At 38.4% G+C, this 12,118-nt stretch overlaps 1 protein-coding gene across 7 annotated transcripts in view; it reads right to left on the bottom strand.

Moving 5' to 3' along the window:
• The window catches only part of LOC139450440 (glycine receptor subunit alpha-2-like), a 302,790-nt gene that overhangs the window by 34,019 nt on the left and 256,653 nt on the right, over positions 1-12,118 (bottom strand). For 2 of the 7 annotated variants that reach the window (XR_011652225.1, XR_011652226.1), the window contains exon 8: positions 10,993-11,127. The exons of the other annotated variants lie outside the window; for them this stretch is intronic. The gene's annotated coding sequence lies outside the window, so the exon portion shown is untranslated. The remainder of the gene's footprint in view (positions 1-10,992; positions 11,128-12,118) is intronic. 7 annotated transcript variants of the gene reach the window in all.

Consider the following 12,118-nt stretch of genomic DNA (forward strand, 5'->3'; position numbering starts at 1 on the left):
GGTCGAAAAGATTGATACAGTATGTTGTTTGTTGACACTTGAATTTTTTATAAATGATTCTGAAAGCACCAAATGGTCAATGGTACTTCTGTTTTTTTCGGAAACCGCGCTGGATGTCACTCAGGAGGTTATTGCTCTCCATGTACCGGACTAATCGGTTGTTGACCATGCGCTCCTTGGTTTTTCAAATACAGCTAGTTAATGATATTGGTCGGTAATTGAATGGATCTGTATGATCCCGTCCAGGCTTTGGCATAGGTATCGTAATAGCATTGCGCCTCGAAGGAGGGACATTTCCGGTTGTCCATATTTCAACAAATATATCATGTAATGTTTCTAAATATGAATCGGGCAAGTGTTTCAGGAGCTGATAGTGAATGTTGTCGGCTCCTGCTGCAGTATCATGAGCTTGCCCTAGGGCAGTTTGTAACTCATGGAGTGAAAATGTTTCATTATAGTCCTCACCATTACCACAGTAAAAATTTACTTGTTTCTTTTCCTGCTGTTTTTGAAACCTCTGAAATTGAGGATTATAGTTTGAAAATGAGGAAGTTGCCAAAGTTTGACCAAGCTTGTGAGCATTTGCAGATTTAGTTGTTAATAGTGTCTTACCATCTTTGAGATGGTAAACTCCAAATATGGATTATTTGCACTAAATCTTTTGAAGCATGTACCATGGCTTGAAAATGTGTGTGCGGGAGTTAATTTTCGATACATAGTTCCTCCAGGATTGCCGTTTATTTTGTTTAACGGTACGTCTCAATGTGTAGACTGTGCGATGTCGACGGAAATATTTCTCAGCTTTCTTCCAATTTTCCTAGCTTATAGTTTTAGGAATACAGTTTTAGCTTTACATTTCAAGAAGTTGTATATATCTTCATTAATTGTAGCACAAAATTTATATGCTTGGGTTAAGAGTCCAAGCGGTCAGACCATTTTTAGTCAGGTCAGACAGGTTAGTCTATTCCCGTCCTTTTGTCACAAACTCTCTAGCTTGTGAATACAATAGCTTTCAGCTCCCTAGCTGATTACTATTTATCTAGCTTCAGCTGACATTTGCACACTTTTTATTTACTCTGCTTATAACTTTGCACAGACAAGGCATAGACTACATTTAGCTCAGGAATGTCATAATCCAATACCAAAGATGTTGGTTTATAGACACATCCCGGTGTCATTCACAGGGGTGATTTATTGAGGGATTGACATCAAAATCACGGAATAAATGTCACCTCAACACACAACCGCAGCTTGTTATTTTTCGTAATGAACTACCAATGCAACATATACTGAGTCAAATTAAAAACTTCACATTTTAAAAGTAACCCAATATATGATATACAACGGACAAATATATATCAGAGAAGGTAATTTTTAATCATTAATGTCCAAAGAAGGATTTTAATTAATGGTGGTAACCATAATTTGTTCCAAGCACCTACGGTATTCGGTAATAACATCAACAGTTTAAAACATAAGTCCCTAGCACGAGAATCTGATGGCACACAAGTTCAGTAGCGTGTATGGCCACTGCCACACAACGCCTCCGCAGGGACCTTGTGATGCTTGTGAACACACGATTGGGAAGACGAAGACCATTGTTGCTGCAAAATGGTGCCAAGATCTTGCAAATTCTGTGGTTGGTTCTGGAGAGTGCACAGACTTCTGCCAAGAGCATCCCAGACGTGTTCGATGGGATTGAGGTCGGGAGACCTTGACGGCCAGTCCATGACGTTGACTCCCGCATTCTGAAGGAAATTCCTTGTCAAAATTGCTGTGTGGGGTCTGGCATTGTCGTGTTAGAAGATCAAACCGGGTCCATGTGCTGCCAAAAAAGGTAGAAGTTCTGGTGCCAGGACCTGGTCGCGGTAAGCAGCAGCGTTGAGGTAGCCACGGATGACAAGAAGCCAGGAACGTGTATTGCCACAGAAAGTACACCACACCATGACACTTCCGCCTCGAAATCTGTCAACTTCCTGCACACAACACTGGGCGTAACGTTCATGATGGCGCCTCCACACCCTCGACCTACCATCAGCAAATCGAAGATTAAATCGGGAATCATCACTGAAGACGACTTGATTCCAATTTCTCTGAGTCCATCGTAAGTGTCGCTGTGCCCACAATTGACGTTGACGTCTGTGTAATTGAGTCAGAATCGGCCCGCAGTATGGCCGTCGTGCTTTAAGGTGAGCAGTTCTCAGCCGGTTTCGAACAGTTTGCGCACTCAGTCTACCCCTAAACAGTTCATTTCTGGTTGATGTAGCCGTCAAAAATCGGTTACGGGGGTGACGTAAGACAATCTGACGATCCTCTGCATGTGATCATGACGTCACACGTGGTCGACCTGGCCGAGGGCGATCAGCAATGGTACCCGTTTGCTGTAGACGCGTGTGTAAATCATAAACAGTCCGTCGACTACAACCCATCGTCCTTGTGACTTCAGCTACGGACGTTGCCATCTGCAACATGCCGATGGCACGTTCACGTTGCACATTTGAAAGGCGTGGCATGACAAATGGCCGTAAAGACTTTTGTTTTCTTGTGTTTTTCTTTTTTTGTTTTTGAAAACACGTGCGGTATTATGGCCACGTGACCAGTTGCACGTGAAAAACCACTTTTGCCACTATAGTGCTGTGCACATGATTTTGATCGATTCACCTGCACAAAAAACGGGTGTTATCTGAAGACAATACGTGGCCATTACTGTTTGAATACACAATAAGGGCCCACAATGATAACTGGTCAAAATGTTAAAATTTTAGGATTGTGAAGTTTTTAATTTGGTTCAGTATATATGAGGGTTTACAGAGGACTGAGGAATGCTTTCGTCTTCAATGGCATTTAATATATCTGAAAAATATTGTACAGGATCAGGAACATTCCTGAAACGGTCAGGTTTTAGTATTTCTGTACATTATGTTTGGAATAAAGACAAGATGGCCTTTGTAAAGTTCCACTTGTTAAAGGTGGTTCGTCAGATTGATAGTTGTAAATATTGTTGGATAATGGTCACTTCCACAAAGGTTATCATGGACCAACCATTCGAATTCATTTATATAACATTTGAAATCTGTCAGTGAAAGATCAAGGGCAGAGTATGTGCCAGTTGCAGGATGCACATAGGTATTATTACCATCATGAAAAATACATTAATCATTGTTTGAGATAACATCTTCAAGGACTTTTCCCTTATTATTTGTATTAGTCCTCCCCTTTAGGGGATTATGACCGTTTTAAATCGTCCATGATGATACAGGGCTTCGGGGGCTGATCGTACAAAAGTCTAAAGATCTGATCGACGGATAGTTGAGGAAGGTGGAAGATACAGTGAATATAATGTAGACACTATATTCAAAGTAACACGGACATCAACAGCTTGTGTAGTAGTGTTGAGTGGGGACTTCACGAGGACAGAAGAACCTTCATTAGCTTTATCACCATGAGGGGAACACGAGGTTAAGAACTGTACTGACGGATATCAAATAGATCAGTGTGTTTTAGGTATGTTTCTTGAAGACAAAAAGCTGACGGTTTAAAATCTTGGATTTAAAGTTGTATTCCATTAAAATTCTTAAGACCTCTGTGGTTGATAAACCCATTTGAGATAACTGGTATCAAACATACATTATGTATGGGATCGAATTCCAGGCCAGTGATTGGCTACTCCATGATATTTACCTGACGTCAGATCATGACGGACTACTTTCCTGATTGCCATTGATAAGTTGCTCGTGCTTGAGTCGAATGTTCACCTACGTCTGTGTTGAACGTTATGGATTTTTAGAGTGTAAACCCCCTGGATGCCACATCGAATAAAAAAATTAAAAACAACTATGATACACTTCACTGTTCTGTGTGTGTGTGTGTGTGTGTGTGTGTGTGAGTGAGAGAGAGAGAGAGAGAGAGAGAGAGAGAGAGAGAGAGAGAGAGAGAGAGAGAGAGAGAGATTCTTTATTTCCTCCAGAAGTTAATCCGAAGATTATAACATAATTAATCAAACGTATTCACACAAACTCATATTACGTGTACATATATACAATACAAGACAGAAGCACCAGTGTCATGCCATTCACACAGTACGGTTTGATCAGATGACATAGTCAAGGTAAGGCTTTAGTGTAAGTACATAAGCAGAAAATATCAGTATAACAGATTCCGATGTAACTATATCAATACATTGTGAGAAGTGAGTATCAGCACCAAAGAAAAATGACAACATATCTTCTTCATCTTGTAATTCCAACTGGACATAGGTTTCAACATCAAGCGATCAATAAAAGTTGAAAACAGTTCATTTCTTTCCTGCAGTAGAGCTTCACAATGTAATATGATGTGATTATCATAATCAAAGGCATGCTTGTTACACAATAAACGGTCCCTGTACGTTTTGTTTCGTGATGAAACTCTAACACAAAATTTTAAACTTGACCTCTGTTCTGGGTACAGATATGCTAGTTGCCATAATATATGGTGAGTAAGCTTTGTGTGTATTAGCATGAAGCATGAAAGACCTGTATTGACAGAAACTTTTCTGCGCCACATATTTTCTTCATATTTATAAATGTTTTTATTTACCAGATGCTTCCAGTTTCTCTTTGTAGGAAATACACCACAGCTTACATATGTACAAAGGTTGTTTCGTAGGTTATACTTGTTAAGACCTGATCTCCACATACAGATTTAGGATTAGTTGGATTTGCAATGTATGCACAAAAAAGATGTTTAGCAAAATTGGTACAGGTTAAGTTACATAAGCGGCCAAGCAGCTGAAGTTTACACTTATCGATATAGCTGATCATCGTCCAAAGCCCAAGATTAGCAATAGTGGATTCTGATGGAGATCTTTTATCGTGTCCTTGTACAGTTCGTGCGAAATAGCGTTAAGTATTTTCAATGACATTAATGTTTTGACCCTTAATATCAAAGAGCAGTTCGCAGCCGTAAAAACAGTTTTTAATATCATTCTTTAGATTTTACACTGGTAGCTGGAAGTAGCTCAGAACTGTTGAGTCCCACAGATTTTAGCGAATTAATACTTTGTCTATTTTTAGACAACATTTTTCAATACTTGATTTACATGACAGGTTATGTGTTAGTAGTATGCCACCATACATGACAGAGTGCCTTTTGTAGCCCTCGTGGTGAGGTGCTATAAAGAGTTGTGTCGTCTGCAAGCAAAACAGTTGGAATATCTAGACCAAATACACAAATACCACTATTTGCTTGTCTAAGGGCTGTTATAAGGTCATTAATAAAGACTAAAAAGAACCAAGCAGAGAGAACTCTTTCTTGTCCGACACCTTGTCTTACATGGTATATATCTAACAAAAGCATGGCTATTTGTATAGCTATACACCCATTTGGTGTAATTTATAAACAAGGCCGTCCTGCCATATTCTGTCGAAAGCCTTTTCATTGTCTAAGAAAGCAGCATATACTGTAGAATCTCGCTGTATGTAAAATTGAACACTTTCAATAAGGGTAAAAACGGACATTATTATCCCATTTTCTTTCCTAAAGCCGAACTGGAGCTTGTCAGGGAAATCAGGATTTGTCTTTATCATTTTTAGTTCAATGCGCTTAACAATTAGTTTTTCAAACAGCTTTCCAATGCATGAAGTTAAGGTTATACCTCTATAGTTTCGGGGATCCGATTTGTCATTCTTACCCTTGTATTCTTACCATTCCATTCAACCATTCGAATAAAATTTAAAATAAACTACGCACACTGATGCACTTCACTGTTTTGAATTCTGTGGGCAATTCCCTCTTGTATGATATCGTTCGCTGTCATTTTAGGCAGAGCAAGATTACTGAAAGTGACCCATGTAAATTCAGTATATCTTAAATCTGGCCATTTTTGACACATAACTAAATCACCATTCACGGCGTTATTTACTCATTGTTTAATAAATCTAAATATCGGATATTTACTCGAAGAATTGAAATAGCATATTAGTGATCATGGGTATCTGTTTGTCATTTAATCAATAATGATCATTTTGAAACGTCGCCTAGAATCGTTTAGAATGTTTTGGAAAATATGCATACACAAACGCCGAGGTGTCTGTTCCGACATATTGGATAGGGTTTACAAAATCACGTTTCAGGTGCCGATTTTTATTAAGAGTTCCGTATAAGGTCACGTATATTTCAAAGTCAGCCGCGATACATGCATCCCTGAAATCCTCATACATATAAGAATCAAAAGGCAAATGGTCTTTGTCACCAATACAAATTATCCAGATGAAATCAAACGAAATAAATTAGGTGTGGAAACGAACTCTGTTCTCGGAAAACTGCACTTTTTGAAATGTAAACAAAGCAAAATTCAGATGTTACACTGTGTAGCATTTTGTCATATTAGAGATATCCATTCATCTGATATTGCATACATTGTCTCACGAGTGTGAGCCTATTCATGGGAAGAGTATCGTAGCACTAATAGTGGAATTAAAAATATATACATCACAATGATCAAGTAAATTCAACAGGAATCGTAAAAGTTTTCGTCCTGAGGGACACCATGACTGACGGAAAGTCACACAAAACGACAACGGTAGTTAGCTGCATTTCTGACTAATTCTCTGGGTTACATTGGAAAACATAAAACAATAAACCTGCATCGTGCAAAAAATAGATCTACATAACAGACACAAAACTATACTTATTTATTATGGCAAAATATAGATTTATGACAAAATACAAAAAGGGGATATTTAAGATAGTATCACTCAAGGCTTAAAACATACTTTTAAAAGGAAACAAGTATTTACTTTTTTGAAAAATAAAAAATCCCAGATTAACTGTCAACAAGATGTACATTTCACAGTTGATCAAGAACAAATGATTAAACAGCAATGAGGTTATAAAGAATGTTCTATTTGTCCTTTTAAAAGCAATGCAAGGGGTACAGCTATTTTTTAATAACAATTCTGAATTCAACGTTATGCATTCAATTATAGATAAAGATGAAGGTAACTTTGTGGCATTAGATGTTAGTATTGATGATAAAACATATACAATGATTAACTTATATGGACCAAATGGGGACCAAATAATGGGGTGTTAACGTTAGGCGAGTGTGGTAGATACTCTATCCGGTTGCTAAATGTCTTGGATGTGTCAAATATTGGCTGTCTCTTTCAAATATGCAGGAATCCCGCTTACCCCAAAAATGTTACAATATGTTGCGCTTGTACGATGAACAAGGCCACGTAAATTAGGTAACGAGACTTAAAACTGTTATTTGTAGATTAGGATTTGGTGATGTCTGGTTCTTTCAAGCATGTGGTAATAAAACCGTATTTTCAAATATGTTACGTCAACGGTTAAAAGACAACTTTTCTGAAGGTTTGGCATAGTCATTTATCTGAAAGTCCCAAAATGGCTTATGCACAGTTTAAAACATCCATTTTATGTGAGGACTATTTGAGTAGTATTACAGTAAATAAATTCAGAACAACATTTACTCGTTTTCGGCTTAGTTCTCACAATTTACAAATTGAACATGGACGACATTTAATATTCCTCGTGAATTTAGAAAATGTAAAGTTTGTAACTTAAACCATATCGAAAATGAATATCCCTTTTTATTAATTTGTCAAGCTTATAGACATCTTAAGCAAAGTTACATAAAATCTCTAATTTTACATCTTTCGAAATATTCTGAAGTTTAATACACTACTGTCATCGCAAGACTACAAGTACTTGGCCTACAAGTACTGAATAAAGTGAAGAAGACGTGTGAAACCTGCATCGTGCAAAAATAGATCTACATAACAGACACAAAACTATACTTATTTATTATGGCAAAATATAGATTTATGACAAAATACAAAAAGGGGATATCTAAGATTGTATCACTCAAGGCTTTAAAATACTTTTAAAAGGAAACAAGTATTTACTTTTTTTAAAAATAAAAAATCCCAGATTAACTGTCAACAAGATGTACATTTCACAGTTGATTAAGAACAAATGATTAAACAACAATGGGGTTATAAAGAATGTTCTATTTGTCCTTTTAAAAGCAATGCAAGGGGTACAGCTATTTTTTAATAACAATTCTGAATTCAACGTTATGCATTCAATTATAGATAAAGATGAAGGTAACTTTGTGGCATTAGATGCTAGTATTGATGATACAATATATACTTATATGGACAAAATTCGGGCAAACCAGAATTTATTAAAAAAATAAAGGAACTAGCAGTAGAATTAACAGGAGAAAGAATCATTACATGTGGTAATTGGAATTTAATAATTGATAAGGATAAAGATACTTGTAATTATAAACATATTAACCACATCAAAGCAAGAAAAGAACTTTTGGAGACAATTGATAGTTTAGATCTTTAAGACCCATGGCGAGAATTTTATCCATCTGCAAGAAAATACCCCTGGCGACAACCCGCACCAATAAGTGAGTGAGTGAGTGAGTTAAAGCTTTACGTCACATCGGCAATATTACAGCCATATCGTGACAAGAAATTATACTTTTAAAGACATATATTGTAACTAAATTTAAACCTGTCATCGATGGACAGTAAAATTACTAGAATATCACAGATTAATAAACTGACGTCCAAAAGAAACTTTACCAGAGTTTGAAATCATACATGCATGAAGTAAAGTGTATTGTGAAGATCAATATATCAACATAATCAACACTGAAAATGACAGTCATACCGCGAGAATGACGTCAGAGCCCTCCAAAGTTGGGTGTGGTACAAAACTCTAGCTTTCAGAATCATGGACAATAGGCAGAGTACATAAAGAATCGCTCACGTTCAATAACAAATCATTATTGGCGTGTGTGACCACCAAATGCCTCAATACACGCAAAAACTCTTCGACGCACAGAGGGGCAGTCGTTTAGCCTAGTGGTTAAAACGTTAGCTCGTCACGCTGAAGACCCGGGTTCGATTCCCGACATGGGTATAATGTGTGAAGCCCATTTCTGGCGAACCCCGAATATTAGCTGGAATATTGCTATAAGCGGCGTAAAACCATACTCACTCACTCACTCACTCACTCGACGCACAGAAAAAGTCAGTCGGCTGATGAGGTCACGAGGGATTTGACGCCATTCTTCTTGGAGGGCCAAGATCAGTTCTTGCCGGTTGGCTGGAGAGTGTGGTCGTTGTCGAACACGACGATCCATCAAGTCCCAGAGGTGTTCTATGGGGGACATGTCGGGAAGGCGTGCAGGCCACGGCAGGACGTTGACGTTGTTGGCTGCGAGGAAGTTAGTGACAATTCTGGCTGTATGGGCTCTAGCGTTGTCTTGCTGATAAATGACACCAAGTGGCTGCTATTGGAGAAATGGTTGGACAACTTGACGAAGAATGTTATCCATGTACCGCTGAGCTGTCAAGTTTCCGTCAACGATGACCAGCGGTGTCCTCTCATGCCCACAGATCCCTCCCCACATCATGACACTCCCTCCACCATATGGTACGACCTCCTGCACGCAACACGCCGCCGTTCGTTCACCCCTTCGGCGGTAAACACGTTGTCTTCCATCAGCCTTAAACATACAGAATCGGCTTTCGTCAGTGAAGACAATCCTCTGCCAGTCACATCGTTGCCAACGTTGTACAGTCCAGGCCCATCTCAATCGCAGACGACGATGTTGCGCTGTCAATAGCTGTCCTCTGTATGGTCTAAAAGCCCTGATTCCATGAGCCCTGAGTCTCCTGGCCACTGTTTGTCGACTAACCCCGTGACATAAGGCATTTGTCGCCGATGACGTCACTGTCAGGAAGCGATTTCGGAGGTGCAAGGTACGCAAGTACCGGTCATCATGGGGCGTGGTCAGGGGTCCGCCCTGTCTGTCTGTAACGTTGCATCAAGTTGGTAACGGCAACGCGGGAGCAACCGAAGGTTCGTGCAATATGGGAGTGGGTGGCCTCATCTGTACCATACCCAAGGCTCGTTCACGTTGTTCGACTGTGAGTCGTGGCATTTCTTTTGTGTGTTTTTTTATCACTGTGGATGTCTGACTTGCCGTTGCAATCGTTTTATACCCTTACCCGCACATACATTTGCAGTTGTCCGTGGTGCACGTGTTTTTCACTTTTTCGCGTGTTATCTCGCAAACATGTAACAGACGAATAACATTTTCTGCATACACTATTGTTGTATTTAGGTTATGTGTTTCATTGACTTCATTGAAAAAAAAAAAAAAATACTTTGTCTGAAATTTATATTTTCAGTTGGTAAAGTTTCTTTTGGACGTCAGTTTATTTAAAACTAGCATACAACTATAAAAAAGATATCACTATATATAACGGTACAATATAAAAATGGGCTATAGATCGCCAGCAGTTGAAGGTATAGCACCATGCTAGGGTCCATGGGAACTTACAGTACTTTTGCTACCTGCATCGTGCCCAGCCGGATTTACATCATCCCTTCCGCCGTTGGCGATTAATGACAAATTTAGCCAGATTAAACAAACATATATATTACGATTAAAAAAGGGAAACAATAAACATACTTTGAAAGACGTGGTCTTACATACCCTCTCAGGGGGACAATAATTTTACTCTACTTTAACCCCTTTCGAGGATATAGCCACTAACAATCTCAGTTATTGATTAATTCTACCAATTATAAAAGTTATTTATTTATTTACAAAATATAACAATCAAAATTTATGAATTAATTCGATTTCCTTTAAAAAAACAATAATTAAATGACTATTTACCTGATAAAAAAGATCCTTGATACATGAAACTTTGAAATATTTATCCCTTGTGATGGAAAAAATTAATGCAGTCAAGCAGGACATGCTTGACACTGATTCTTTCATCATAAGGGATAAAATATGGAGGATCCTCACCTTTCAATAAATATTCCTGTGTGTACCTGCTATGGCCAATATGACATGTACATCTTCGCATTATGACCTTCAAATCTGGACTGACAGCCCAAGTAGGTATAACCGATAGTTGGTTTAATTACATGTAACTTATTCATACCCACCTGGGTGTCCCACTTCTTTTGCATTAGATCTCACTAGATGGGATTAGAAGTGGTGTCACAGATTTGTTGAGTGCTGCTTTTGCAGCAGCAGCATCGGCCATTGTGTTACCAATGATTCCAACATGGCTCGGTAACCTAGAAAATACGATGTCGTATTGGCCAGTGGCAAGATCATTATGTAATTCAACGATTTGGAATATAAGTGGATGCTTACATGACATATTTTAAATAGTCTGAAGACACGAAAGTGAATCTGAAAAAATTATGAATTGTTGATATATAGATTGTTTTTTGTATATATATTAGAGCTGTTAAAATGGCATTCGCTTCTGCTGTAAAAATGGAGCTGTCATCTGGTAATCTTGATGATATTGTTCTGGATCCAAAGATAGTGGCACTAGCAACTGCGTCACCATCCTTGGATCCATCTGTGAAAAAAGATTTGTGAGTATCATATGTGTTTCTTAATTCATTAAAGTCTTGTTGATAAAGAAGTTGATTTGTGATAGATTTCTGAAGTTTAGTTAAAGTAAGGTCTACCTCTGGCTTCACCAATTGCCAAGGAGGAGAAGCAAAACGCTGGATTGGGGCTATCGTGTCAAGATTTATTCTTGCAGCAGCAACAGATGGTTGAATTCTTATTCCCAGAGGTGGGAAAAGTGATGATTTTTTTTCATAAAGGTCTCCATAAAGGGGATTAAATACAGTCAAACGCTGGGTTAGACTTGTTGGAATATAATTTAATTAGATATTGTAATGATAATTTTAAACGACGTTGTTTCAATGAAGGCTCATCGGCCTCCACATATAAACTGTCAGTAGGAGATGTTCGAAAAGCTCCAAGGCAAAGCCTCAGGCCTTGGTGGTGAATAGAAACGAGTTTTCTCAAATTACTCTTACAGGCCCCACCATAGACGATGGAGCCGTAATCTAGCTTAGAGCGGATGAGTGCTCTGTACAGTTGGAGAAGGGTTGTTTTCTGATCCCCTCCCAACTTGGAATTCGAAACCACTTTCAACAAATCGAGTGCCTTCAAGGCATTTAGTCTTTAAATATTTTATATGCAGTAAAAAGGTCAAGTGATGATCAAAAATTATACCAAGGTACTTGGCCTCCTTTACACCTT

This window comes from Haliotis cracherodii, unplaced genomic scaffold (genome assembly GCF_022045235.1).
Source record: "Haliotis cracherodii isolate W230 unplaced genomic scaffold, xgHalCrac1.p SCAF_8, whole genome shotgun sequence".
NCBI classification, from domain to species: domain Eukaryota; kingdom Metazoa; phylum Mollusca; class Gastropoda; order Lepetellida; family Haliotidae; genus Haliotis; species Haliotis cracherodii.